This window comes from Talpa occidentalis, unplaced genomic scaffold, assembly GCF_014898055.3.
Source record: "Talpa occidentalis isolate TD23 unplaced genomic scaffold, MPIMG_talOcc4v2.1 talOcc4.10, whole genome shotgun sequence".
NCBI classification, from domain to species: domain Eukaryota; kingdom Metazoa; phylum Chordata; class Mammalia; order Eulipotyphla; family Talpidae; genus Talpa; species Talpa occidentalis.
Genome location: NW_023600993.1, coordinates 16,292,038 through 16,314,836, shown reverse-complemented (window position 1 = coordinate 16,314,836; position 22,799 = coordinate 16,292,038). Strand labels below are relative to the sequence as shown.

At 38.6% G+C, this 22,799-nt stretch overlaps 1 protein-coding gene across 7 annotated transcripts in view; it reads left to right on the top strand.

Annotated features, from left to right (window-relative positions):
- The window catches only part of ZNF385D (zinc finger protein 385D), an 860,299-nt gene that overhangs the window by 669,512 nt on the left and 167,988 nt on the right, over nt 1-22,799 (top strand). The window contains exon 1 of one of the 7 annotated variants that reach the window (XM_037525025.2): nt 5,299-5,815. The exons of the other annotated variants lie outside the window; for them this stretch is intronic. The gene's annotated coding sequence lies outside the window, so the exon portion shown is untranslated. Of the gene's footprint in view, nt 1-5,298; nt 5,816-22,799 lie in introns of those variants that run through there. 7 annotated transcript variants of the gene reach the window in all.

Genomic DNA, 22,799 nt, shown 5'->3' with positions numbered 1-22,799 from the left:
TTTCAATTTTAACTAAGAAATTTTTGTCTAATACTATTATAAATTTGTTCAAAATAAATGTGTCAGAATAAACATATAAGAACAGGTTTCCTATACATTATTCATTAAATAAATAAAATAGGTATGAGGCAAATGCCTGTTATTTAGATTATGATATTTGACTAAGGTACCTGAAAAATTTATCTCTTGTGACCACAAATTGCTTGATGCCATTGTAGCTTGATTCTAATTTTCTCACAAAACATTACTTACTATTTTGTTTCCCCAAATTTTGTCACATCCAATCCAACAGAGATGATGTATGCTCGACTACAAATTAGGGAGAAGCAACAGTCCGTGTCAACTGAATCTGAAAATAGATTTGTTATATCTCCTTTCTCTGGTTTCTTTCATTAAAGAATAGACTCTGTGGCCCAATTCATATTGTGCATTATTGTTCAATCTCCCAGAGCAAAATGCTATTATATTGCCTTTTTTTCCCCCTTAACTACATTCTTTTGGAAATTAACTTAATGCATTTCATGCAGAATTGTTTTGAATTGACAAAAATCAGCATGAGAAGTAAGTAAAAATTAAATATATTTCCCAAGGGTTTAAACTGATGGCATAAACTCAGCACATGAAACAAATGAAGAAAATCAGTCTCAAACTGGTCACTTTTAATTAAATCTACCAGCTTCCATTACCTTAACAATATGTGAGAGTCCTTCCCAGTATTGTTTTTCTACATGATATTCCCCCAAATCTGATATTATTTTATATTTTAGTTTGCTTAGTATCTATTTCTCTACCACTCCCTATAAGCTATCATATTAAAATACTGTATTTCCCCCATCATAAAATAATATTATCTATTGAGATAATGTAGTTTTACCACAACACTGTCTATGATTGAGAAGTATACCCCTTCTGATGTATATTACCTACCACTAAAGCACACCTAATCTTCCACATAGTCCATTGGATCCCGTTTGGACTTTCCCACACCCATTTTCCTGCCCTCTATTAGCTTCAATTCTGCAGTCAAGCTTTTAAGGTTTGTCTGCTCCTTTGTTTTGTTTCTTCATACACAACATGAGTAAAATCATCCAGAATTTTTATTTTTCCTTCTGACTTATCTTGCTTAGTATAAACATCTCCAAGTACATCCATATTGTCGCAAATGGCAAGATTTTATCTTTTTTAATTGCTGAGTAGTTTTCCTTTGTGTCTGTATACACCACATCTTCTTAATCCCTCTTCTGTCCTTGGGCACTTAGGTTGTTCACATCACTTGGCTATTGTAAAGAGGGAGGCAGTGAACATAGGAGTGCATGTATTTTTTCCAACTAGTGTCTATATGTTCTTTTGTAAGATACATAAAAGTGGGATTGCTGGGTCATATGATAATGTATTGTTAATATTTTGAGAAACACTATTGTTTTCCAGAGAGGCTAGATTAGTCTACATTCCCACTGATGGTGTTTGAAGGTTCTTTTTGATTTGCATTTCCTTAAGGATAAATGATGATAAGCTTTTTTCATGTGCCTGTTGGCCATCTGATATCTTCTTTGGTAAAGTGTTTATTAAATTCTCTGCCCTTTTTTTTTGATTGGATTGTTTGTTTTCTTGTCGTTAGTTATATGAATTCTTCGTGCATCTTGGAAGTTAGCCCCTTGCATGTGTATATATAATGTGTAAATATTTTCTCCCATTAAGTAAAGTGTCTTTTTGTTTTCATGGTGCTTCTTACGTTGTGCAAGAACTTTTTCATTTGATGTAGTCCCATTTACTTATTTTACTTTGGTTTCTCTTGCTATTGTAGTGGACATCCCCATAGAATATGTCATGGAGCACCTTGTATGTATTATTTCTTTCTATGCATTTTATTGTTTCAGGTCTTATGTACAAGTCTCTAACCTACTGAGTCAGTTTTCTGTGTGGGTTGAGACAGTCGTCTAGTTTCAGTCTTTTGCATGTAGCAGGCGAGTTTTCCCAATACCATCTGTTGAAGATACTTTCTTTCTCCATGGTATATGCTTGGTTCCTTTGTCATAAATTAACTGTCCATACGAAGGCGGGCTTATTTGGGGGCTTTCAGTTCTATTCCATTGATCTTTATGTCCACTTTTATTTCAGTATCATACTGTTTTGATTACTATAGGTTTATAGTACAATATGAAGTCAGGATGGCAATGCCTCTGTTCTTTTTTTATCAGGATTGCTTTGGCTCTTTAAGATAAATTTTATCAATATTTGTTCTCTATTTTTAAAGAGTGCTGCAAAAATTTAGTAGGGCTTATGCTGAATCTGTATATTAATTCTCCTAATCCATGAGCAGGGGCTATCTTTCCATTTCTTTATGTCTCCTGTTTTTTCAAAAATAACTGTTTTCCTGTACAGTTTTTTCACCTCCTTTGTTAAATTCATCCCTATGCATTTCATTCATTTTGATGTGGTTGTAAATGGGATTGTTTTCTTGATTTATTTCTCTTCCAGTTTGTTGTTTACATGTTAGGAACACAATTTATTTTTGTATTTTGATTATGTAGACTTCCATTTCACTGTACTGATTTATTGGTTTTGGTGGGGACCCATAGGAAAGGCTCAGAAAGGGCCAGGTGTGGAAGGCAAAGAGCAAAATCAAAATATTATTTAGGATAAAGGCTACCATTTTCAGTCTGCCCATGGGTCTCTCACTCACATCTCTTCCAAGTGGTCTTTCCACGTGCCCCATGTCTCTGGTGAAAGTGCAAGGCTGAGAAACAAGTGAAACTTCTTCATCACTTGTCTCTGCTCAACATGCCTCCTTCTGTGTCCTCTTCCAAGTTTTCTTTCCTAAGTCCTGTTTAGCTTCCCTTCACTGCTCAGCTCTACCCTTCATTAGTTGGGCAGGAAACATGGAACCCCCCCACTTTTTAAATCCTACTGTTACAAATGTAGGCAGTCCTTGCAGTTCATTGTCATTGAGTATTTAGAAAAACAGCTACAATCACATTTGGGTACATCTTGGAGATCAGGGTTTTTATCAGAAATGGATGTTGAATCTTGTCAAATGATTTCTCTATATGTATTGATACAATCATATGATTTTTAGTTTTCCATGTGTTGATGTGAATTACATCAATGATTTTCATATGTTGAATCATCCTGTATTCCTAAAATAAATCCAACTAGCTTATGATATATGATCCTTTTAATACATTGTTGACCTTGGCTTGCTAAAATTTGTTGGGATTTTTTTACATTTTTGTCTTATTTGAACTTTTTCTTATTTTGTTATGTTCTTGTCTGCTTTTGATATCAAAGTATAATGTTGGCCTAATAAAATATCTTTGGAAACATTCCCTATTCTTCAATTTTCTGGAAGAATTGAGAAGGAGCGGTATTAGTTTGTCTTTGAAGGTTTGGTAGAACTCACTAGTGAAACCATCTGTTCCTGGCCTTTTGTTTTTTAGGAGACTTTTGATTACTGTTTTAATTTACATGCTTGTAATTCCTCTGTTCATGTTTTCTATTTCTTCTTCAGTCATCAAAGTTTGTCTGCCCTTAAAATCTGTCCACTTCTTTTAGGTTACCAGTCTATTGGCATAAAGATGTTTATAGAAGTGGCTATGATCTCCTGTATTTGTGAAATGTCTGTGTGACTTCTCTTTTATTTCTGAATCTATTAGCGTTTTCTCCCTTTTTTCTTAGTGAGCTCTGCTAGACCTTTATCTATTTTGTTAATCTTTTCAAAGAACCAGCTTTTGTTTTCATTAATATTTCATACCGTCTTTTTGTTAATTTTATTTCTGCTCTAACATTTATTATTTCCTCTCTTCTAGTGGATTTTGGTTTCATTTGTTTTTCTTATTCTATTCCTTAAGGCATAATGTTAGATTATTATTTGAGATTTTCCTTATTTCTTGATGTGGGCCTCTCTCACTATGTAATTTCCTCCTAGTACTGTTTTTGCTAAGTCCCGAAGGTTCTTATAACTTGTGGCTTCATTTTTGTTACTTTTTAAAATTTCTCATTTGATTCTTTCAGTAACCCAATGCTATTCAAACATGCTACACTGCTATCTCATATATGAGGTTTCTACCACTTTCATTTTGTGATTGATTTCTAGTTTGATATGTTTATGTTCATAGAAGATACTTTACATGGTTTCAGTCTTCATGAATTTACTAACACTTGTTTTGTGTCCCCATCTGTGTCCTATCCTAGAGAATGTTCCATGTGCACTGGAGGTGAATGTGTGTTTGACTTTTTGGAATTGGAGTGCCCTATAAATTTCTGTTTAGCCTATCTGGTTAAATTCCTCATACAAAACTTTTCTTGTTGATTTTCTGTCTGCTTGATCTGTCCATTGGTGTAAGGGATACTGAAGACACTTATGGCTAATTATTGATGTCAGTGTCTGTTTTTTGCTTTGTTACTAGTTGTTTATTATATTTCCATGTGCCTTCATTTGGTGCATATATATATATATATATATATATATATATATACTCACAATTGCAGATGGACATAAACATAGCACCAATATACGTATTAATTTGGACTTTATATAAGCTCCAAATTAATAAGGATTCCTCTCTGGACATCTTATTAAAGGATCTGGTAATATGGTGAGACTACACCCTTAAACCGTTACCAAGAACTGTCGCTTATTTTATAGCTTAGGAATGCAGAAGCTTCTCCTCCTTATCTCAAATCTTCACTTTAAAATGAGAGTTTCAAATGAAACTCTTTTGTAAGCTGGAAACTCCTTTGCGAGCTGGAAATACCTTTGGATGCCTATCTAAACTGAACTTCCAAAAAAACAGTTGAATTGCCCAAGGCACCATGGACACTTTGAAAAATATGTGTAATTCCTCACTCCTCTTTTTTCTCCTTTTATTCTTCCTCCTCCTTCTTCTTCATGGTAGTAAGAACTAACCCTTACAGCAAAAGATAAGAAAAGCTTATCCATGGTCATATCCTTAGTATTAAAAGAAGTATTTCCTCCAAAAATCAGGATTAAAAAAAATCAACATCCCATCTATTTTAGTGCTAGGCTGGCAAGAGATGATATAAGAGATGGGTCTGTTTCTTGATGATATTACTTACAGGTGAAAATATATACGTGTGTGTGTATACACACACACACACACACACACACACACACACATACATACAGGTGTGTCCTTGAAATCCTGGTTGTCATAAAATAGTTTTAGGTTGACCTGTGTTAGATGGTAGGAAAGAAGAACTTGGAAAAGGAAATTGGCATCAGAAATTTCCTTTTCAGCATTTTGATTCCACATTTCTCATGAGGATAGTGATTATAAAGTCATCATGATATCCACACTTGCATGCCCTTTTGAGTTTAACCACATCTCCCATTTTACAAATTAGCAAATTGAGATACTAAAAAACATGAAGTGTCTTGTCTGAGCACATAGTATGTTAGTGACTCTGAGGTGAGGGGTGCTGTTTCAGAAGTGCAATTAAACTTTTGAAAATAAAGTTTGTGGATTTTGAGATATCCTGATTTTGATTGCTGGTTCCACCATTTGCTAGAGAAATAATTTTGAGAAAATGTCTTAAATTTTGCAATCTTCACCTTCCTCATCTGCCAAAGAGTAATGAAGATAATAAAAACTTCATAGGATGGCTGGGAGGATGCAGTGAGGAAAAAGATACGGAGTGACACTTTCTCCATGGTTTTTCCCAGAGAAAACACTAGAACTATGATGAATATTTAATCAAATCCTTGCAATGAATATTGTGATGGGTTTCCTCATCCTTATTTGGCAGAGACCAAGGAAATGATGTCAGAAGACAATTTCATCAAAGCAATTCTAGGGTAAGTCAGTACAATATGTTCCAGTTTTGCAGATTTTTGTTTAATCCATGACTGAACTTTTCAAATCTAGATGAGTTTGTGTTTTATTTTGCATCTTAGATTCTGCTCTTTGAGAAATACTGGAAACCAATTGCCTGTAGAACCTAAGTAGCTGCCCACGTGGGTGATGACCCATCTTGGGGTGGAATTTGAGGACGCCATTTTAGGCGACATCCTGAGAAAATGCTGATGTTAGGTTTTTAAAAGAGACTCCACATGTGCAAACAGATGTATGTGCTTCATGAGGCAGCATTGGCAATGAGCCCCATCACCAGAGCAGGTAGTCACTTTTCATGGATTTGATTCCTTCATTTCAAAGTGAACAGGAATATAGAATATGGTGATCTTTTTTCTTCTGTTTTAAGAATGAACATTCTTAGCTTGTAAACAAAGAATAGGCCCAGAGGGGAAAAAAGATGGAAATTGAAAGATTCTCAGGTTTTGTGGGAAGAACCCCAAGCTGCGTGAGCTCCATAAGACCCCCACCCTCCACCCGGAACCCAAGGCAGCCTGGCCAGAGGAGGTGTGGAGAACTCTGCTGTTTTTCGTCCCCTGCTTTGGCAAATGGCTTAGGCCAACCACAACCATTAGCAAGTCTCTAAGAAAAGAAGAGCTGCTAACAGACTTACTTTTTCTAGAGAAAAAGAGACTTTTGTCAGATTCTTTGCATTTTAGACAACCAAACCTTGCTAACACATGTCTATTAATCTTAATGTACATCACTAGTTGGGAGATATTCTTTAAATATATATACATATATATATATATATATATATATATATATATATATATATATATATATATATATATCTGATCTTTGGCCTTCCCTGGTGGCACAAGGGGTTAAGACACAACCTATAAAGCTGTCTACAGCCTCTGCAGCATGAGTTCGATCCCCAGCCAGGGAGTAATCCACATGGCACAGCAGACCTCTCCTGTCTCGCCCACTGCTCCCCTCAGCAGTGTATTTCGTCAGTCTACCTGTTCTGTTCCCTACTCTGTCTGTGGTGAATCCTCTCATGTCCTGTACCTCTGGACTCTACCCCAGTTCTTGTATGCATATATAAATAAATCTTAAAAAAATATATATATATATATATTACTGGTCCTGCCTTTAATATTTCCCAGGCAAAATATGAGTGGAAGTGTATAAGGAGTTAGAAAAAATATTATGTCATATTTGAAGACATACATGTATATGTTAATTTTAGCAGAGGCTCTGGCACATGGTGAGGATGGTGGAAGTTTAACTATTGTTGTTGTTATTATTATTACTATTCCCACTTTTGGTTATACATTGGTTAGCTTCTTGGTTAGCTGTGGCTTAAATCAATGGTTCCTACACTTGACCTTCACAAGTTTGTCTCTCTGTCTCTCTCTCTCTCTCTCATACACACACACACACACACACACACACACACACACACAAACACATCATCTGAGCTAATATAAGGTTGGCAGCATTTAAATGACCAAGTAAGGGAATTAAAGGGGTAAGGGGAGGGAAGAGAAGGGGAGAAGTGGCGCAGGGGGTGTGGGTGGGGGTGGGGGAAGGAGAGCCTGGTGGAGTGTGGAGGATTGGAGGCAATTTGGAGGCGGGAAAACGATAGTGACCACACCTGAGGGGAGAAATTCTGTATTGTGAAAAAATAAACAAGGGGGTTAAAAAATAAATAATCTAGAATACTATTCAGCAATCAAAAATACAAACTAATGCCATTCGCAGCAACATGAATGGAGCAGGAAGGGGTGATGCTCAGTGAAATAAGTCAGAAGGAAAAAAGAAAAATATCGGATGGTTTCACTTATAGGAGGAATATAGAGGAACCAAATAAGGGATCAGAGAAAAAATAATAACAGTTAAAAACCATAACAAAACAAAAATAAACAGACAGCTATAAATGAGAGGCATGCTGCAGGGGAGGGGGAGGGAGAGCCATCAAAATGAGGGCGGGAAGAGTAGAAGGGACTATGGTAATGGTGCAGGGGTGAAGTGGTGAAGGAAATACTATGGGGACTACACCTGAGAAAAGAAAGCAAATATTGTACAAAAATGAATAATGATATAAATATATATAAATAAATTATCAAAAATAAATAATCTAGCTAATCTTCAAAGAAAAAATATTTTTATACCAAAACCTCAGGAGGAGAAAAAGATAATTCTTAAATTGTAGTCACTTAGTTCTATGGGGGGGAAAAAAAAAAAACCTCCCCAAACTGCCCTGAGTATTACGTTTTATTTTACTGCAAAGCACTGAAAAAGTTATCATCGAGAAGCCCCGAATCCCTAATTGACATTTACTGTTTCTCCCTAAGCTCCTCAATACTAAAATCCTTTAAACTGGCTTGTCAGGACCACATCTGTGTGCATCGAAGCCTGAAAATAGACCACCAGCCTTGGCTCCTGGCTCTGAGATCCACTTGGATCACTGCTGATTTACAAATTCTAATGTACTCCTTTGTGTCTATTATCCTTGGTTCTGTTTGCCTGTTCTGATGTATCCCGTAGGGCCGCTTGCATTTGAACTTTTCAGGTTCCATCTTGATACTTTCCACCACTGCACACTTCTTCAGCCAGAAGTGGGGTTACTTCTATTACCTTCCTAGCCTTGGAGGGGAGGGGGTCCCTGCAGTGGCCAAGGCTGCCACTAGGTGGGGGTAGTGTTAAAGCTCCGCCTGTGCTCTAGTTGCCATGGCTACGGGGCATCCCTACCTCAAGTTAGATATGAATGCCCCACAGGAGAGAAAGGGAATGTTACAGGCCAAAATCAGATAGACTCTCAAGCGATGGCATTTCTTCCACTTCAATAAATAGGACATGTTATTACTTAGGTCATGAACACTTTGTTGCATGTATACATTGTGTGGACTTCTTGTGAAGAGTGAAGAAAGAGTTGAAATATTTCCTGGCACTGAGGCAGCTCTTAGACAATGTTAATTCCTTTAATCCTTACTTGGTCAGTTTTTCCCTCAAAAGACTCATAGGAAAGACATTTTGGGAGGGTGTATTTTCCTTATCTGTGTCTCTGAAATATCTCTGAAAGTTGCAGAAACCTCATAGCATTTTGCATAAAGAGCAGGAGACCTGGGATTTAGTCCTGGCTATGAGACCTTGGACAATGTGTGTTTAACATCCCTCATCTTCAGCTTCCTCATCTGAATGATTGGAATGGTACCATTTATTTCATAGGGAGAATTAAATGGAGATAAAAGATGGAAAGAACCCAGCCAATTTATTAAAATAAATGAAGGCTTTAAGGAATCTAAAAGGAGAGAGGACTTGAATGATAATCTCATATTCCTTTGACTCCCCTGGCTGTGCTGTCCAGTAGAACTTTCTGTAGTGATGAAAGTGTTTTATTTCTGTTCAGCGTGGTAGCTACTCAACATGTGTGACTACCCAACACAGGATATGCGGTTAGTGATATCGCTGAACTGAAATTTTAGTTTTAATGAATTTAGGTGTAAATAGTCACATTTAACTAGCGTTCACAGTATTGGACAGTGCAGTAATAGAATCTGACTTTTTCTATATGTCTCAATCTCTCAATCATCAAAGTGAAGAAAAATGAGTTGTCAACACTTTGCTGTTTACCAAGGGCTACATCTGGGGTGAAGACTGACTCTTCAAATGTAGGCAAGCAGCATTGCTTCTTGAATTGTCGAAATTAAGTGACTGTATGTATGTTTTGTGGGCATTAGTAAAGGAAGGAAAAATGTTGCTAAGTATTCTTGTTGAAAGGATTAGACTCAGAAAAAGAATTGTTGGGTGATTTTTGTCCTGGAAGTGATTCAGGACTGGTTTAGAAACTTTCCACTGAATGCACCCTACTGAATTCTCATGTAGTTCTTCCTGGTAGTTTCTCCTTTGGATCATTTCCTTCCATCTGGAAGGACAAAAACTTGTAAAATGCCTGCATCATAAAGCTGGGGGATATTTAGAAAGTCCCCTGCCCTGAATTTAGAATCATTAGATACATATTTTTTGCTTCTTATTATAAAGCTAAGTTGATTATATCTTTACTACTTTATTTGATCATTGGTATGGACCATCAAACTATTTAAAATATTTTCTACAAACTAATTCTTTCTATGGTGTTACATTTTAACTTGTCCTTAAAACTGGATCAAAGAAAGTGTTTGTGAAGAGAGCAAGAGGCAGAGTATGAAAATATTCATCAGTGAATAGAGGCTTACAGAGTGCAGTTTTTATGAATCATAATCCTTCTTTTCAAAGCCTGCATATTTGTATGGGGAGGGAGGGTGAGCTTGGCAGGTCACTTTAAGGAGAAAGAAATTTTTATCTCTACCTTTTAATGCATTTAAACTTGGCTTCAACTCAGAAGTGAAAAATAGTCTGGAGACTGTCGTGTGACTCCAGCTGAAATAAGGTGTTCTTCCTTCATTTCACAGATTCAGATTGTAGCTGGCTCATGGTTTTTGTGAGTAGCGCTAAACCTGCATAACATTTGAGATGGGTTCTGAAGCTGGTGAATGAGAGCTGGGAGTGATGGTTTCCTCCAGGAGTTCTGGGTGGGGGCTCAAACTATTTCTGTGAAATTGTCAAACATGTACTTTCTCCATGCTGATTGATTTCCACTGGTCCAATTCTTGCCAGAGTTTGTTATTTTAAAATAAATTAAACCTTTTCAATTCAGATAATGTATCTTTTCATCTTTGATGTGTATGTGTCTCACTGGAAATAACATTGTTTTTATTGCAGTACTGTTTGAAAAGAAAAAAGAATTACTTACTTTAATGCCAATTTCTAATATTGGACAAGCTTTTGTAGGTCACCCAAAAAAGCAGATGGATGGCAGGGCAATTCTCCATGCAGGGAAAAGCTCTATTCTAAGGTTTGTGACCAACCTGGGAAACTTCAAAGGCTGGTCAAATTGTAATTGCTGACACTGTTGTGATGGCAATAAAATAAACTTTTATGTACAGAAGCAGCTCTTAAAATAGTGCTGTTTGTTTTTCATAAAATAAATAATATGAATTGCTTGCTTGTGACATGGGAATAAGTAGCTGAACTGAATACTTTTAATATTTTCTTCACTGTATCTTATTCCATCTTGACTCAATACAAGATATGATCTATTTATGTCTCTAAAAAAAGAAGCTAATGGGCAAACCAACCCACACTCGGAAGCACCTCTAGCTAAGGCCATTCCCCTCTTTACTCAGGACATCCTGGTGGTTTTAACAGAGTTCAGCTTTGCAGTTCAAATTCATCAACACATATAATTTAATTCTAATATTTGCCACACCAGAGTTTTAATGCTTTACTTTTGCAAGAAACAGTATTTGTAGTCCAGGTAATCAAGACAAACTGAGTGGGGAGAAATGCTTCAAAATCAGTAACATCAGGCCAAGTGTTATAAAAGTTAAAGCCAAACTGCTAGTATCTTGTAATGAGACATTAGTAGTATTTTTAAGGATTATGTGAGAAGTTGACTTTCTTGAGATTTTTCTATTAATGTGTAATAAAATTTACTATAATGCATTCTTTTATGAGCTAAGATAAAAGTAATGGGAACTTGTATTTATTAGAAACATTCTGGGTTCTAGATACTATACATTCTTTTTTTTTTTTTAAAAAAAAAAGATCTATTTATTTATTAATAGAACTGAGGTGTAGGCCAGAGGTGCAGGGGGTGAGAGGATTCACCAGAGAGAGAGGTGGGAGCAGAACAGGTGGACTGACTGAATTACACTGCTGAAGGGAGCAGCGGGCGAGACAGGAGAGGTCTGCTGCACCATATGTGGGTTAGCTCCCTGGCTGGGTATCAAACTTAGAACATAGCAGCAGGTGATAGCTTGATAGTGCTGAGACTTAATCCCTACACCACTGGAGAGGCTGTATACATACTTTCTTGACCTACTTTATTTATTTGGGTTCTTACAATAACCTAGTGGAGCAGGTGCTGTGTTGTCTTTATATGCAAATGAGGAAACTGAGCACCAAAGTTACATAATCAACAAAGACCCGAGCTGCAATGTGAATGTGCCTCAACTCTTAAGCAGAAGTTACTTTGCCTGTAACTATTTTTTTAAAGAGTAGTTGTTCAAGTTAAGAACATTATTTTATCATTACTTCTTCAAGTGAGAGTTTGGAAAAGAAAGGCTAATAAGCATTTTCATTTTCATTTGCATTTGGGGGCAGGCTTTTTAAATTGTTGCTTCCTTTCACCACTGCATTTGCTTAAAGCAGCTCCATAAATCATTTTAAAAGAACAGATGAATTAAAGATACGAATTTTAGTTAAAAATACGTCATTTGTAATATTATAGACATCATCAAGTAAAGTGAGGATTATGCAAACTACAGCATTTATTTTTAATTAAAAAGTAAAATAATCACCTCTGAGAGATTAAAAATAAAACTCCTTAAGCTATATAGATGATTGAATTCAACACAAAATTAATTTAACTCTAGAGATACATAGATAATATATAGAGAGAAATGAAATGTATGTGCTGTGTGTGTCTCTCTCTCTATTTTTTCAATAAAACAATGAATAAAATAGGATTGTCGCTAGCATGTGTAGAACCTGGGCAAACATTGTTGGGTGAGAGTCTTGGCTATAAAACAAGTATACAAAAGGTAATGCAACACTCATGGACCCATATGAGATACAGTGATTTATTGAAGAAAAATTGGAATAACAGTTGAGGAGACTTATGTATGTACTTATTTTAGGTACTTCTATGTGTGCTTTATTTAATGAACAAAGAAATCCTTTGCAAATTCCAGACCCATCTCTTCCTTTTCTTTATTTTTTTAAAGATCTTTCTTTCTTTCTTTCTTTCTTTCTTTCTTTCTTTCTTTCTTTCTTTCTTTCTTTCTTTCTTTCTTTCTTTCTTTTTCTTTCTTTCTTTCTTTCTTTCTTTCTTTCTCTTTCTTTCTTTCTTTCTCTTTCTTTCTTTCTTTCTTTCTTTCTTTCTTTCTTTCTTTCTTTCTTTCTTTCTTTCTTTCTTTCTTTCTTCTCTTTCTTTTCTTTCTTTTTCTTTCTTTCTTTCTTTCTTTCTTTCTTTCTTTCTTTCTTCCTTCCTTCCTTCCTTCCTTCCTTCCTTCCTTCCTTTCTTCCTTTCTTTCTTTCCTTTGTTTATATAAGCACTGGGTACAGTCAGAAGCGCGGGAGGGTGAGAGAATTCACCAGAGCCAGAGCGGGGAGCAGAGCAGGCAGAAGGACCGAAGTACACTGCTGAGGGGAGCAGCGGGCGGCAGGAGAGGTCTGCGCACCATGTGGGACCCTCCTCTGGTGGCCGGAGAGCAGCCAGGGATCGAACCAGCACTGCAGAGGCTGCAGGCAGCTTCACAACCCAGCGCTCAACCGCTGCGCCACCGGGGAGGCCCCTCTTCCTTTTCTTTATTGTCCAGTGAGTCATTCCTGGTTGACTTCCTATTTCCCTCTGTAAGATGGAGGGACCAGCATTGTCATAAAGCCAGGGTTCTTCACGAACCACTTTGTATTGAAACAGAATAGGTCTTGTTTCTGCTTCTTCTTATTTCCTTAATTTAATTGTTACTGATGAGCTCCCTGATTCATTGTGCTCCAGGTGAGGACTGGCTCCTACTGACCCACTCAAAAGCGGGTTCTCTGCTTCTCTCTTGGAAGGCAAGTCTTCCCCAAGTATACAAGAAAGGGGAGGATCTTTTGTTTACTCATTCATTTGTTCATTCATTTTTTGATGATATTAAATTTACTCTTTGAAATTTTCTAGCATAAGTGTAGAATGTCTTCCACTGTGTTCTGCACAACTCAGGCACTAATCCTTGCCTTCCTGGGTTATGATCTCTTTCAATGGGACCACTTTCCTGTGGCCACATAAGTCCTCAAGCCCTTATGGTTGTGACCTACAGGAAGGGTGAGAAGAGCAGTTTCATTCTGGAAGAAAAAATGTCTGCCCTCATCAGGCATGACCTATAACACTGGGGTGGCACATGGCGGGAGACTCCAGTGGCAGACAGAGAGGACGCTGATGGTGATTCGATCGCTATCTCAGAGAAACAGCCTGGGAAGACTGCAGAGCCTGAGGTGGGCGTGGGAGGCCTTCCTTGCTGTCAGCAGCAGTCACATTCAGTGCCAGGGTCACACCGCCCTTGCCCTTGGTGCTGTGCACCTGGACGTTCAGACCACTGAAGGGTGAGATCCACACAAGACCCATGAGTGTGATGCAAGCAGGGTCCCAGATTGGTGGTGAATTGCCCAGAGCCCCAAATATGCCTTGTGTGGGATGTGAGGGGTAGCCCCCAATCAGTGGTCAGCACCTGATCACATGCAGAGAAATAGCATGCTTTGACGTTGGGAGTAACTCCAATCTCCCTCCTGGAAACTTGAAAGCTGCAGACATGATGATCTCAAAGGCATCTGTCTCTGAGCTCTGGGAGCACCTGGATCCCTGCCCCTACTCAGGGGGGTCACAGAGGATGACCCCGATAGCTTCGGGCACCCCCAGGGGACTTGGACAATTTTGAGGCTAGTGCCTGAAGTGCAGGGCCTGGCAGGCTGACTCCTTTCCCACCTCTAAGGGTCTGTTGATTTCCAGCCCAGCCCTGGAGATTCTGATCTACTTACTGGGCATGGGCAGAAGAGATGTTCATGCCTTGCTAGCTATAGAGCTGCACTGCTTTCAATATAGAAACTTAGTTCACATCCACGAACACTTTCGTATTTGTAATCTCACATGAAGCCTTTACCATCTCAATGCTTCTTTGGAGGAGGCAGGGCCTTGGATCTTGTTCCCTTTCCATGGTGGAAAGTCTCACTTTCAGAACTTTCTCCTAGGAAGTGACAATATCATTATTTCAACCTTGATCTTTTCACTCCACATTCTAGACTCAATTTATTCTATCACTTGACCCCTCAAAAGATTTGCCTTTCCTTTTTGTGAGGCTTACGAATCTAACTGAAAAAAAAAAAGCCAGCCCTGCTATTATGAGATGTTTACAAACGGATGAACTCTGCAGACAAAGTGTTAACTATTTTGTATGATGGCAAAGTGGGAATATAGAATATTTGAGGCCAACTGCCCTTGACCTTATTTTCTTTTTACAGCATTACTTTTTGTCAGTTTTTCCTGTGAAGATAGATTTATCCGTTATCTATGATAAAACCTAAAATAGGTTTTATTGCATCAATGTCAATTTATGAGTAATAAAAAATAAGTGGAAACTCTCAGTATCTCCTGTGAAAAAGATTGTACCCTTTATTAGCAAACTGAGTCTCTTCTGGCTTGTAAAGCATCAAAACACATGTTCGTGGGAAAGAAAACAAAAGCAAAAAAAAAATGCAAAAGACATAAACTCCAGTGGAGTAATACATTTTCCTTTGTATACTAAGGACAGAAATGCACACATATGTAAAAATTGGAAGGAACACTGCAAATTCTACATGATGACTTAAAACATGTCATCGAATTGGGAGTTTTCTGTGATGAGAGTGGCAAATGTGCATGAGTATCTCCAAAGATAACATGCTGTATCTATTTTTCCTCAGTAGCTAATTTAACTCCTTCCATTTTACAGTTTGTGTGCCTCTGTTCTTGCATTATTAGCCAAAGTCGACATTATTACTAGAAGGTCGTCCTTAGTGGCCATCATTTGCTACCACATAAAGCAAACTATTTTAAATACACAGCGACTTTTTCTTTTAAACTGATGACATACGAGTCGACAATCTTGCTCACTCTGTGGTGAAGACCCTCCATTGTTGCCCCCAGTAGCTTCTGCTTTCACCTGCCTTTAAAGACCCTGCGGAAGCTCTACTATAGCTGCTACTAAGGTATGTTTTATTTTTTCCCCACCACAAACTATTCTTTACAGAAGAATGGTAATTAGTAACTGATAGATATAAAGATTGCCAGTGACAGCCCATTAATTCCATTTACTTTAATAGGACTTAGAACTTAGCTTGCAGTACAGCTGTATTCAGACTGGATTATAAATGTAATTTTTTGCATCATTAACTTCCCTGATTAATCTTAGACAGCAAATGCATAATTATCAGGGGGAAAAGCCACCCAGTATTTGCAGCAAGGAGTCCAGCTTTCAAAGTTGTGGCTTTGCAACCCTTTTATTAACATCATGGTAAGTAACCAGGTTTTTATAAGGAAACCATTGCTTTCCCTTGCTTAAGGTTCACCCAGACCAGGTATTTGCTGCTTCAGAAAGTAAATCATGTGGTGTGTGTGTGTGTGTGTGTACGCGCGTGCGCGGGTACGCACATGTGCACAGCATGCACACAGTCCCACAGCCTTGCTTACCTACTGAGTTTGATTTATGGTGACTTCACTTACAAGGATTTTTATAGTAATAACACACCACTGGTAGTTTGCATATGCGGTTTTCCATTTTTGGACATACAATCCCCTGCCAGTTCTGCCTCTGAGCCTTTTGTGGAAAAGTGCCTTTTACTGTGACATTTCAGGGGTGAAGTGTACTGGCAGGCATTATATCACAGCCACCCATGTTCCTGTTGCGTTTATGACTCAGGCTTCAGCGTATTGGACAAAACTGAAACACTGAATCAAACAGGCTAAGGGCATACAAATGAGAAACCAGTGAGCTGAGATTAAAATACTTGGCTTGTCTTTCTGGGCTACTTGATGCTAGAAGGACAGGCCCAGGTGCTAAAGGGAAAATGCCCTGGCATGGCTGTAGCAGGAATCTGAGACTGTACACGAAGACTGTCTTGAATGAGACTAATTATTGGCTTGTTAGTATAAAATGGCACTGCATTAGCATAAAGCTTTCTGCTAAGGGAGAGGGAAAGTCTCACCCCCAATTGCTTGTTTATTCACCCAAAAGAGCCAGTAAGAAGGGACTGAGAAGGTGAAGAGAGAGGGGAAGATTTTAAAAATTGGCAGAAAAGGGACTCTTCTGTAACGAGTTATGATATTCCATTGGAAAAGCAATCAGCCTCCTTTTAGCCACTGTCCTTTTATTTTGAACACCGGAGGTGGGAGACCAAGTGTCTAGATTCCTTTTGACTTCAATTTAAAATCCAAACTAGTCAGCGATCTCTTTTGACTGCTTTTGTTTCCAAACCTAAACTTCAGATGCAGTATTTCTGATGTTCTCTTCTTTGCTTTCTAAGATAACCTCCCCTTACACTAAAATGCATGCCCTTGTTCTGCTACCAGGCTCATGAACACTCACAATGCTAATTCCGACGGGCCTCCCTCCCGGCCAGTGGCACATACCTCTGTATTATGTTTGTCAGTATCACACATTGAAGAGAAATCCCCAGAACAGGGAGTTGTCTTCATACGCACGGAATAGTTATCTCTCCCTTCATTTTTTCTCAGTTACAACATGGTCACATTACCAAACATTACCGCTACTAGAGTTCTGGCACTTCTTTCTCTGAATCACCTTATCACTTAGATCTAGTATATAGTTGCTCTTCCCCATCATTATCCCAGCGCAGCTCTCAGAAGAAAATGCTAAAGCTGTGGCAGTTTTGCAGCCCTTACCTCCATGCCTCAGAGAGACAGTGACTTGTTCACTGAGATTGTTAATGCAATAGAACCTCCTTTTATGACATTACTAAGTATGAGCAAAGTAATGTGATCACCAGGCTTGTGTTTTATCAGTGTTGCTTGGGTTGGGTGATGGGTTATAAGTTTATTTATTTTTATTTTTTTAAGATTGATTGATTGATTGATTTATACAAGCACTGGGTACAGTCAGATGCGCAGGAGGGTGAGAGAATTCACCAGAGCCAGAGTGGGGAACAGAACAGGCAGACTGATGAAATACACTGCTGAGGGGAGCAGCGGGCGTGGCAGGAGAGGTCTGTGCGCCATGTGGGACCCTCGCCGGCAGCCGGGGATGGAACTGGCGCTGCAGATGCTGCAGGCAGCTTCACAGTCCAGTGCTCAACCTCTGCGCCACCAGGGGAGGCCCAATGGGGTATAAGTTTAGCAAAGAAAAACCATAGGCATATCTGGAAGGGCTCGGATATGACTATATTTATAAATACAAACACACACATACCAGCTGAAGGCTTGCAGAAGCTCAGTTTTTATTAATTTTTATTTTTAAGTCTTCTCAACCTGTTGCTTTTTGGGAGTAGACTTCTGTTCTTTTTCTGATGGATTTTTTCCTTATTTAAGATTACCATGCTTGCTAATGTTTTCCAGTTTATTCATTATACTTAGAGAACATAAAGCATATTGATTTCTATGATGTGATTTTTTATTTCAAGGAATATATTAGTTGCTGTGCAGTAATATATTATTGCAGGTATTAATAATTACTGTGCAATAGCTGGAATACAAAGATGATTCAGATACCACTCTTTGATTTACCTAATTCATTCTTAGTAGGGAACTGGCCTGTACTCCAGTCCTTTTATGCAAAAATAAATAAAATCTTTGAAAAAATGGTACAGGGCCTCCGTGTGGTGAGGGGGGTTAAGCATCACACTATGAAGCAACCCACAGCCTCCGCAGTGCAAGTTCGATCCTCAGCCAGCCAGGGAGAAACCCAGATGGCGCAGCAGACCTCTCCTGGCTCGCCTGCTGCTCCCCTCTGCAGTGTACTTCAGTCAGTCTGCTTGTTCTGTTCCCCACTCTGTCTCTGGTGAGTCTTCTCACCACCCGCCCGCATCTCTGGCCTGTACCCCAGCTCTTATATGCATAAATAAATAATTCTTTAAAAAATAATACAAGAGGGGGAGACCTGTTCTTGGCTCCTTTGCCAGGCTCTATCCTCATGCCCTGTTACTTGTCTTAAAAATATTAATGAGGGCACTAGATCAACATGCTTTGTAGAAGTTGCTGTAAATCACTACATACCCATGCTCAGAAAGACCTTAACAGTATAAGGGGGGTGAAGAGTGTTTACCCCTGCGTTGAAATATCCTCACACTTACTTGCCATTTTAACCTTGGATGAAATTCTTAAGTACCCCAAGACCTGGGTGTCTGTAAAGGGTATGAAAGCACATTTCTCTTGTTGTTTTTCTGTAGATGACTAAACTATGTTATCACAGGGAAGTATCTGGAACACAGGAGCCCTCTGAACATTGGCTATCAATAACAAGCCCCTGTCCTCATACCTCTCTTTAAAGATGTTCGTGGCAAAGGGTCAAAAAAAAAAAAAAAAAGAAAAGAAAAATGGTAAGCAACTATATATCTGAGGCTTAACGAAGGAGAGGGGGAGGAATAGGGATTGAAACAGGGGTGGGATGAGCATAAGGGACTATGTTGATGGTTCACAAGTGATATGGTGGTGGGAGATTTATGAGAACTACTCCTAAGGGGAGAAATCAAATGTTGTACAAAAATAAATGACAATGTAAACAATTAAAACATTAATAAAAGGGAAAAAATAAAATATAAAATAAAAGATGTTCACAGGATGACCTAAGTGGTGTAACTTGCTCAAGGTCATGCAGCTATTTAATAACAGAACTAGACTCAAGTCCAGTTCTTTGTACACATAAGCCATTTTATACCCCATGTTCTTGCCCAGAAACTTTCTTGAAGAACATAAACCTTATTGTTCTGAGCACAAGAGTCAACATACCTCGCTATTAACTGCATTAAATACAAGTGAAAATTTAGTATTTTTAGTGGCTAGAGAAGTCAGAATTCTGTATTACTCAACATAGTAAGGCTTGTAAAGGTAGAAATTGTTAATAATGTCACAGATTTCAAGGACAGAGAGGGGGTTGATGAAATTCAGGCACTTGTAAAGAAAAAAATCTCAGGCTTATATTTTTAAGATATGTCATAAGGACAAAAATCAATGTGATCTTGAGATTTAATCACATGTTAAGTTCTGACTTTGTTGAAGTCTTTCAAAAAAAAGTAATCAGCAAAGAGGAAGTAATAATTTGGGTATTTACTTCAATATAGAACAGTATTGCAGATTCATAAGTGCAGATAATGCAGATATCCTTTTTATAACACTTTGAAGTCACAGTTCAGAATGACCTGTGTTGAGGATTTATTACTTATCCAGAGCAAAAAAATATCATGAAAACTATTGTGTCCTAGGTATTTAGGCAGCAGATACTATAGTTAATGAGTGCATATTGTCTACTGGGTTGTCAGAAAAGTCATGATACATTTTTGCAGAGAAAACATAGAAAAATATGTCATGATTTTTCCAACAACCCAATATATCTATACAGATAGATCTGTCAATATCTCTATCTTCTGTCTATCTATCTGTCTATCTATCTGTCTATCTTCCTTCCTTCCTTCCTTCCTTCCTTCCTTCCTTCCTTCCTTCCTTCCTTCCTTCCTTCCTTCCTTCCTTCCTTCCTTCCTTCCTTCCTTCCTTCCTTCCTTCCTTCCTTCCTTCCTTCCTTCCTTCCTTCCTTCCTTCCCTTCCTTCCTTCCTTCCTTCCTTCCTTCCTTCCTTCCTTCCTTCCTTCCTTCCTTCCTTCCTTCCTTCCCTGTTCACTACTATTGTTTGGAGCTATTTTAATAAGCCACTTACTAAATGTAACAAGCAGTAAGAAATAAACAGGAGAACATGAGTTGTTTCTTTAATTTTTAAAATGGTAAAATTAGTTGAAAGGGATGCAGAGACATCTGTGATTTGCAAGACTAAAAGTGCCCTGTTTTCTAGAGGTCGTTTTAGAATGAAAGCCTGTTTTGCTGTGACTAGTTATTTAGCATAACAGTAGAAGGTCCCCTGGCCTCCTTCAAAAACTCTCCCGCAAGGAAATTGATTTTCTGATGGAAGATATTAAAGAGTATCTTTAGCATCAGTGAAGAAGCAGCTAATTTGGCACTATCAGTGAGTCGGATGTCTGCATATTCCCAACAGTCAACAAGAATTAAGCCTTTCTTTCCACTGTTTCTGTTACCTGGGTTATTCTCAAATCACCTGCTATTGTGTCTGTCACCCCTTCACTCGACCATTATTTTCATCACATTGTGCACATTATTTTTTAATTTTTTTAAAGATTTATTCCTTTATTTATACAAGAACTGGGGTACAGGCCAGATGTGTGGGAGGGTGAGAGGATTCACCAGAGACAGAGTGGGAAACAGAACAGGCAGATAGACTGAAATACACTGCTGAGGAGAGCAGCAGGCGAGACAGGAGAGGTCTGCCATACCATGCGGGACCCTCACCGGCCAGCTGGGATTGAACAGGCACTGCAGAGGCTGCAGACAGCTTCACAGTGCTGTGCTCGACTGCCTGCGCCACAAGGGGAGGCCCACATTGTGCACATTATATTATTAGATTGCATTTACTTCTTTAAACCTTTAATGCTACTCGTTTTTTGTTTTTACCTTAAGGGGAAGGGTAGTCAGATTATTTTATTTTTTTTTAATTCTAATAGATTTCAGTTTATTTAAATGGAGCAAATTTGATGCCTGATTACAATTTTTCTTTCCTGTTTTCCATGCATTAATTCTATTCCTTAATTTTTCTATTCATTAATTCTGATTAGCCCTTCAGAAAGCTGTCTGTTCATATCCTAGGTAATAAATAAAACTGCTCAGACTCTTGAAGCTGCAAAGATTAGCTTGTTATGCCTTTTTCCCTTTTTCACTGGATAATGACTTTTTTTTTTTTTTCAAATTGATCAGGGTTTAATTTTTTTTAACCAGCCTCCCAACACACGCCTATTTCTTCCATTTTCCATACAGTTATTGCCTCCAGAGATTGAGATAGATCATGAGATGATCTTTAAGTGAAAAGTGAAAGATGAGACATCAGACCATGGCAACAGCGACAAAGCTGGTGTTGGGGAGTTGAATCAAGTGGGTGGAGGGTAGGGCTAGAGGGCAAGGTCAAGAATACGGGGTCTCCCCTGTGGCGCAGGTGGTTGAGTGCAGCACTGTGAAGCTGTCCGCAACCTCTGCAGCACCAGTTCGATCCCAGCCAGCCTGCGAGGGTCCCACATGGCACAGCAGACCTCTCCTGTCACACCTTCAGCTCCCCTCAGCAGTGTATTTCATCGTCTTCCTGTTCTGTTCCCCACTCTGTCTCTGGTGAATCCTCTCATTCTCCCTCGCATCTGGCTTGTACCCGGGTTCTTGTATAAATAAAAAAAAACATCTTAAAAAAAAAAAGAATACTGGGGATAAAAACAGGACACAGAAATGAAAGAAAATCATGTTTGTTGCATTCTTGCTCTGTGGGACTAGGTGCTACATTTTAATAAGAAGACTACAGATTTGAATAACATGTGGTGCAGAGAAAGGTGCTCTGCCCTCTGTTGTGTGAGCCTGTTAGGAGGAGCTACCCAGTGCTCTGAGCTCCCAGCTTTCCTTGGGAGCACAGATGTCTGAGTTCCAGGTAAAGATGGGACTGGATCTCATTATCTGTGCTTCAGACAGACCTCACTAAAGGAAGTCACCCTGTGCCATTTTCCTGCATGTGTCTTTCTACTTCTGTGACACTAGATGCAAGAGACTGTCAGGTGACTGTCAGGGACTGCATGGTGTCCATCACCAAACACCGATGCTGAAGACCTAATCCCCAGGACATCTGCATGTGAAAGTAGGGCCTTATTTATTTAATAAAATATTATTGATTTGCTAAACTCTACATTTCAGGGTGCATTCACCTCTTTGTATGTGTGAGCCTTTCTTTGTCCACCATCAAAGTTCTAATTGAAGATGGGCTCTCTAAAGAGGTGATTAAGTTAAAATGAGGCCATTAAGGTGGGCCCTTAGCCAGTATGACCTGTATCTTTAAAGAGGAGATTAGGGCACCCACCAAGAGACTCAGGGGATGCACATATTCAGAGGAGAGGACATATGAGGACACAGTGGGAAGGATATTCACTGCAAGCCAAAGAGAGAGGCTTCCAGAGAAACCAAGCCAGCCAACACCTTTATCACTAGAACTGTGAGATCATAAATTTCTGATCCGTAAGCCACCCAGTAACTTAACTCATCCAGTATCTTATTGTTCTTAATTGATTTATGGCCGTCTTAACAAACAAATACTGTTGCCTT